General features: G+C 56.6%; 1 protein-coding gene across 1 annotated transcript in view; it reads left to right on the top strand.

Moving 5' to 3' along the window:
- Positions 1 to 894: 894 nt before the first annotated feature.
- The window catches only part of C12H17orf114 (chromosome 12 C17orf114 homolog), a 103,895-nt gene continuing 97,041 nt past the window's right edge, over positions 895 to 7,748 (top strand). Inside the window, exons 1-2 of the mRNA XM_078671331.1 lie at positions 895 to 1,354; positions 1,744 to 2,072. The gene's annotated coding sequence lies outside the window, so the exon portion shown is untranslated. The remainder of the gene's footprint in view (positions 1,355 to 1,743; positions 2,073 to 7,748) is intronic.

Below are 7,748 nucleotides of genomic sequence, written 5' to 3'. Positions count from 1 at the left end.
TCTAATGGTAATGTCTCAGGCCGGGCCGGGCCTCTAATGGGAATGTCTCAGGCCGGGCCTCTAATGATAATGTCTCAGGCCGGGCCTCTAATGATAATGTCTCAGGCCGGGCTCACAATGTCCCTTTAATCGCATCCATTGCCACGAATGAGGAATGTGGAATTACAGACCCCAGCTTTGAAGTCGACCGCTCTAGCCCTTAGGCCACACCCTCTCTCCAGGTACATGGACCCACTTAAAAGCCAGACTGAGACCCGAGAGGCTAGCTACGTCACTCCCGTAAGGCTGGGAAGGGTCACTCAGGTGGGCACAAGCGTTGTCCGTCTCTTTCCTCAAAGGCCGGTGGGGCTGGGCCGGAGTCCGTCCGTGTCAGTGAATCCTCAGAGAAAGGGCTGCAGGGCTGGGGCTGGGTCAGTGCGGGACAGCATCAGTTCCACTCCAGGCCACTGTATGCAGGCGAGGCCGGGAGGGCTATGGGGGGGTCATATATGGCACCTTGTTTGTGAAAGGCCGGTAGGGCTGGGGCAGAGAGAGTCCGGGAAGGGGTCAGTGATGCTGGAGCACTTTACACAGGGCCGGTGGGGCTGTGGTGAAGCCCGTGGTTGGGGTGGGGCTGCTGGAGTCGGAGCGCATTGCACGCCCATTGGGGTCTTGTTGTTGCCCCCCCCCGGTTTCGGGGCGGGCGGCAGTCCGAGCCTTGGTTTCTTTGGTGTAGTTACTCATTACTTTTGTGTATGTTTGATTGTCCCCACTCACTGAAGCGCACATTTCAGCAGCCCCCTGCTGTTTGGAAATGGGTGGATGATTGTCAATGGCTCCGCATTTCACCCGGCCTGTCCCTTTAAGAGGCGGCGCGGCGCCTCCCTCCTCGGTTTGCCAATGGGATCCGTCTCCACTTCTGAAAGAGGCTGAGATAAGAGGCTGAGGAGATTATCAGCCTTGAGTGGAGGGGTCACGTGAGTGCGGCCCCCTCCCGAGGAACCCTCCGGACACACCCCCGCCAGCATTCACACCGGAGCGAGCTAGAGGGGGGTCCTGCACTCACCCCCGGAGCCCCCGAACTCTGCTCCGACTGAGTGACCGCGGCAGAGCCTCGTCCCGTCTGTGCTCCCCACTCACTGAGTGTGCACTCACTGTCGGAGCCCCGCCCCGCCTGTGGAAGAAGCACCCGGGGGTGTCCGCCTTGCTCACTAGAGTGCACTGTGCACTCACTCTCGGAGCCCCACTCCATCTGTGGACCTTGGAAGCAGCACCCGGGGGTGTCCGTGCTCACCTGAGTGTGCACTCACTCTCGGAGCCCCACTCCATCTGTGGACCTTGGAAGCAGCACCCGGGGGTGTCCGTGCTCACCTGAGTGTGCACTCACTCTCGGAGCCCCACTCCATCTGTGGACCTTGGAAGCAGCACCCGGGGGTGTCCGTGCTCACTAGAGTGCACTGTGCACTCACTCTCGGAGCCCCACTCCATCTGTGGACCTTGGAAGCAGCACCCGGGGGTGTCCGTGCTCACCTGAGTGTGCACTCACTCTCGGAGCCCCACTCCATCTGTGGACCTTGGAAGCAGCACCCGGGGGTGTCCGTGCTCACCTGAGTGTGCACTCACTGTCGGAGCCCCGCCCCGCCTGTGGAAGAAGCACCCGGGGTGTCCGCCGTGCTCACCAGAGTGCACTGTGCACTCACTCTCGGAGCCTCACTCCATCTGTGGACCTTGGAAGCAGCACCCGGGGGTGTCCGTGCTCACTAGAGTGTGCACTCACACCTGGAGCCTGGGGGTCCCCCCGCCCGTGGGGCTTGTGTTCATCCAAGGGTCTCGCATGCACGTGTGCTCCGTGTGAACGGATCTCTGCAGACTTTGGGGTCCCCCCTCGTCTCTGTGGGTCGTGGAAGGACCCCTCGGAGGGTGAGGAGGCTCCGAGATCTGCTCTCACACTCGCCCCTGCTGAAGTGGGGGGCTCCGATTCCCCCTTCCAGGTGTCTGTGGATCGTGGCAGGACCCCTCGGACGGTTCCCAGCCCTGGAGGCGCCCTGACGCGCTGCACGTCCACCTTCTGGGAGCTTCAAGTGCGGCGCTAGGTAAGTGCAACAACACTTCAAGGCGCTACTTTAGCACAGATCTCACGCCCTCCCGCGCCGGCTGTGATGGTCCGGCGCTGCATTCACACTGCGCTTTTGGCATTTATTTTAATAGTCACTGTAAATGCAGGATCCCAAGTGTCTGAATGGAAATCCGTGGCTGGGCGTGACACTCACGCCTAAGGTGGAAAGACTGTGGAATTCACGCCGAGCTCGTTCTTTCCAGTCAGAGGCTTTGATTTAATAAAGCAGTGCATTCTGGGAGTTGCATTTCTCACTTGCAAGTACCCAATCTGTTTAATGTGTTGGGGGCTCACATTCACAAGATGCACATAACGATCAGGATGACGGCGCGCGCGATTGTGATGTAATGGGCGCGAGCACGCGCGCCAGGCTCCTAGCGAGCCTCTCTTCTTTTTTTGCTTTGCATTGTGGTACTTGTAGTTGTGCTTTTCCCGTGTCTCTCAGTGATGCGGGAGGGCTCGGGAGCTCTGCTGGCGGGTGCGGGGGGGGGGGGGGAGGGGGAGGGGGCTGCAGGGGTCGGGAGTACTCGTATCTATACCCGGAGCGCTACAAGGCACACACCGTGGGCAGGGAACTGGCGAGCAGGTTAGAAACAGAGCGGGAGACGAGGGCAGAGAGTAAACAAAGGTATAAAGTGCACGTACGTGCGTGCATGTGCGTGTCTGGCAGCGGTGTTAGAGACCGCATAAGTGGAGACCGCATAGGTGCGTGTACGTACGTGCGTGGCAGCGGCCGTGGAGAACAAGGTGCTTTGTGTTGGGCGTGTTTCTGATTATATGTCGACGGCACAAAACCTCCTGAGCAGCAGACGGACCCGTTGAAGACTCCACCCTTTGGGGGGGGTCACAACTTTCGACCCCCCCCCCCCTGTGGGGGTTGTGGGGGCTGGTGTATTCTGGGCCGGAGGCGGTAAACAGCCGCTCCCATGTGACCCTTTCTCACCTGGTTGCTCAGGAGAACACGTCGCGGTGTGAGTGAGTGAGTGCGCCGCCGCAGAGTCAATATTTGTCTCCTCCGAGCACCCCCCCCCTCCTGCGAGTCCAATGTGTTGTTCCTTGTGCAGTGGGATGGATGAGGCGAGGATTGCTCCACTTTACACTCCAGAAAAGACCCCCATACATACCTACAGCGCGTGGATCCCCTATACACCCCCACAGACAGCTCGTTCCTCCTCACGCAGCGGCTCAGCCACGAGCAATGACCACTGACCCAAGGCCTTCGCATAAGGATCCATCCTGGGTGAAGGGTTCGCCTTCTTTTGCTGCAGAACTGATGTCGCCTCCGAGCCCCTCTTTTGATAATCATCGAAAGGTTTCCTTCATAATAGCCTCACCGTGGAATCCGTGCGCAGCCGCCACTGGAACGTTGCACCGTGATGGGTTGACGCCATTCCCTGTATATCGCAAATAAGAAAACCACAAGCACCTTGTTTCTTCTTGCTTTCATCAGTTTTTTTCATCAGTGAAAAGTTCCTCTACTATTTCCCTACTCACGTTTGAGAAAAGATGTGCACGTGACTCATTCACAGCAACTTTGTCCTCCCTCGGAGAATTTAAATGTTTTTATTAATTGGTATTACTTTTGTATAAGCCTGAGCGGTGAACTCTGCATCATTTGCGAGTTTTTCATGCTTCGCTGAGTTCCGAAAAACTCTGCTCCGATTAGTTTTTTCCTCGCTTGCGCTCACCAACGGTGCTCGAGCGAGGAAGATCCAACGCTAGACCACTCCCAGCGAGATTTCTCAACGTGAGCAGTCGCAGAAGGTCGCAACGGCTCGCGTTGAGGAACCTTGCGCTCGCGTTGAGGAACCTTGCGCTCGCGTTGAGGAACCTTCCGCTCGCGTTGAGGAACCTTCCGCTCGCGTTGAGGAACCTTGCGCTCGCGTCGAGGAACCTTGCGCTCGCGTCGAGGAACCTTGCGCTCGCGTTGAGGAACCTTGCGCTCGCGTTGAGGAACCCTTGCGCTCGCGTCGAGGAACCTTGCGCTCGCGTTGAGGAACCTTGCGCTCGCGTTGAGGAACCTTGCGCTCGCGTTGAGGAACCTTGCGCTCGCGTTGAGGAACCTGCGCTCGCGTTGAGGAACCTTGCGCTCGCGTTGAGAAACCTTGCGCTCGCGTTGAGGAACCTTCCGCTCGCGTTGAGGAACCTTCCGCTCGCGTTGAGGAACCTTCCGCTCGCGTTGAGGAACCTTCCGCTCGCGTCGAGGAACCCTGCGCTCGCGTCGAGGAACCCTGCGCTCGCGTCGAGGAACCCTGCGCTCGCGTCGAGGAACCTTGCGCTCGCGTCGAGGAACCTTGCGCTCGCGTCGAGGAACCTTGCGCTCGCGTCGAGGAACCTTGCCCTCGCGTCGAGGAACCTTGCCCTCGCGTCGAGGAACCTTGCCCTCGCGTCGAGGAACCTTGCCCTCGCGTCGAGGAACCTTGCCCTCGCGTCGAGGAACCTTGCGCTCGCGTCGAGGAACCTTGCGCTCGCGTTGAGGAACCTTGCCCTCGCGTTGAGGAACCTTGCCCTCGCGTTGAGGAACCTTGCCCTCGCGTTGAGGAACCTTGCCCTCGCGTTGAGGAACCCTGCGCTCGCTTCGAGGAACCCTGCGCTCGCGTCGAGGAACCTTGCGCTCGCTTCGAGGAACCCTGCGCTCGCGTCGAGGAACCCTGCGCTCGCGTCGAGGAACCTTGCGCTCGCGTCGAGGAACCTTGCGCTCGCTTCGAGGAACCTTGCGCTCGCTTCGAGGAACCCTGCGCTCGCGTCGAGGAACCTTGCGCTCGCGTCGAGGAAGCTATGGCTTCAGTAGATATTCTACACAGAGCGGCAGAAAGAAGCAGCACCCACTTGCACTGTGTGAAATGCCGTTAACGCTTATTTTTGCAGTGCGGGACATACACTAGGCGCTAAATCAGGGTGAAGGACAACCTAATTCGCTGCTCACGGAACTCTGCATAGCTTGAACTCTGCATAGCTTGAACTCTGCATAGCTTGAACTCTGCATAGCTTGAACTCTGCATAGCTTGAACTCTGCATAGCTTGGTGGGTTTTTTTTTTGTCACTTTGCAGTGTTCCGCCAACTCCACACATGCTTACATTTTTGTACCTAATAGGTCGAGCCTAGCGACAGCGCGCATGCACTGGAAGCCCCACCCACTCTCCGCCCATATTTTTCATTGGCTTGTGTCACTGCCCTTTTGTAAATGCTGGCTTCTGATTTGGTAATCGGCTTGTTAGTCCCTCCTTAGTACCGCTTTGTCTTCATTTGTCACCTCCCACGAGAACTGAAACTTTTACTAATGTTGTTACTATGTATCTTATATTTAGTCTGTCTGCACTATTTTCTTGAATTCGTTTTCCTATACACTTTACAATTCCCTGCTAACATACACTGCATTTCTCTTCTGCTGATCATCACAGGGCGCCTGTTCTGCCCCATGCCCCCCCCCCCCTGTTTAATAATTGTTGACATACTTTATGAGCGCAGTGCACGTTTCACTAGCGCTGCGTTGTCTAGTTCCCAGCTCCTTCTTCTCACTTTCTGTGCTCCGCCCCCCCCCCCCCCCAATCAGCCAGCAGGCGCCAGCACAGGCAGGTGGAAGAGAGAGGGCTGTGCCTGCCATGCTCCTTGCAGCCTGCATTATCTGCTACTTTTGTATTAGTCTAACCTATATTATTTCTTATGCATGTTTCTGTCCCCTATAACTGCCCTGTAGCGCGCTCTGATACCCGCAAGGGTCTTGTTCGCGCTATACAAAACCTTCAAAATAAGCTGTGAAGCAAACTATTATTGCAGGGAAACAACGACCTGCAGAAAGCAACACCTAAACCTGCCCCAGCTGAAGAGGTCACCCAGACCTTAAGCAAAATTGCATTTGAAATGGTTGAGACAATTTCTTTTAAATTTATAAAAGTTAAAGTACTAGAAACAGAGGCATTTTCATCCTTACTGCTACATACATGAAAACCATGTTTTATTTTAAAAGGTGCTTGGCAACTTGTTCTGTATCTTTGTTCACTGGGAGTCGAGCTCCCCCCCCCCCCCCCCATAGAATGCTCTGGACGTGCAGGAAACGAGATTTAGCAAAATGTCAGCATTTTCAATTTCGACTAATTAAGAAGGTTGGCATCTCTTGCTGTTTACTGTTTCCTTGGGAGTGCTTTGAAGTCGGCATTAATGAGGCTAGGAGCTCTGACGCCTCACATCTTGGGGAGCTGGGGGGAGGAGCTTGGAGTGGTGGGGGCTCGAGTGGGGTGAGGGACGGGACAGACCAGGTCCCCGTGCTGGATGCTGAAGAAGAGGAAACAGACTCTTTTTACTCTGGGCGGGAGAATGTGAGGTCTTTATTCCGAGTGCAGCACATCGTGTGAACGGATGGCACAGAACTCTGTACTTTAGGCCTGGCAGAGCAGAAAGAACAGAACAGGGCTTGGATGGGACCGCAAAGAGGCAGAGAGCAGGCAGTGCAAGCTTCCATGTCATGGCTACGTTATAAATACAGCGCAGGCAGCAGCAGTGCAAGCTTCCCTCACACACAGAGCGGGTACAGCACAGGCAGCAGCAGTGCAAGCTTCCCTCACACGCAGAGCAGGTGAAGCACAGGCAGGAGCAGTGCAAGCTTCCCACACACACAGAACAGGTACAGCACAGGCAGCAGCAGTGCAAGCTTCCCTCACACACAGAGCGGGTAGAGCACAGGCAGCAGCAGTGCAAGCTTCCCTCAGGCACAGAGCAGGTACAGCACAGGCAGCAGTGCAAGCTTCCCTCACACAGAGCATGTACAGCACAGGTGGCAGCAGTGCAAGCTTCCCTCCCACATAGAACAGGCAGAGCACAGGGAGGAGTAGTGCAAGCTTCCCTCACACACAGAGCAGGTACAGCACAGGCAGCAGCAGTGCAAGCTTCCCTCACACACGGAGCAGGTACAGCACAGGCAGCAGCAGTGCAAGCTTCCCTCAGGCACAGAACAGGTACAGCACAAGGAGGAGCAGTGCAAGCTTCCCTCACACACAGAGCAGGTACAGCACAGGCGGCAGCAGTGCAAGCTTCCCTCACACGCAGAACATGAAGAGCACAGGCAGCAATAGTGCAAGCTTCCCTCACACATAGAGCAGGTACTGCACAGGCAGCAGCAGTGCAAGCTTCCCTCACACATAGAACAGGTACAGCACAGGGAGGAGCAGCGCAAGCTTCCCTCACACATAGAACAGGTACAGCACAGGCAGCAGCAGTGCAAGCTTCCCTCACACACGGAGCAGGTACAGCACAGGCAGCAGCAGTGCACGCTTCCCTCAGGCACACAACAGGTACAGCACAAGGAGGAGCAGTGCAAGCTTCCCTCACACACAGAGCAGGTACAGCACAGGCAGCAGCAGTGCAAGCTTCCCTCACACGCAGAACATGAAGAGCACAGGCAGCAGTGCAAGCTTCCCTCACACATGGAGCAGGTACAGCACAGGCAGCAGCAGTGCAAGCTTCCCTCACACATGGAGCAGGTACAGCACAGGCAGCAGCAGTGCAAGCTTCCCTCACACATAGAACAGGTAATGCAGAGGGAGGAGCAGTGCAAGCTTCCCTCACAAGCAGAGCAGGTACAGCACAGACAGCAGCAGTGCAAGCTTCCCTCACACATAGAACAGGTACAGCACAGGCAGCAGCAGTGCAAGCTAC

Source organism: Lissotriton helveticus, chromosome 12 (genome assembly GCF_964261635.1).
Source record: "Lissotriton helveticus chromosome 12, aLisHel1.1, whole genome shotgun sequence".
In the NCBI taxonomy this organism is placed as follows: domain Eukaryota; kingdom Metazoa; phylum Chordata; class Amphibia; order Caudata; family Salamandridae; genus Lissotriton; species Lissotriton helveticus.
This window is presented reverse-complemented; position numbering and strand designations above follow the sequence as displayed.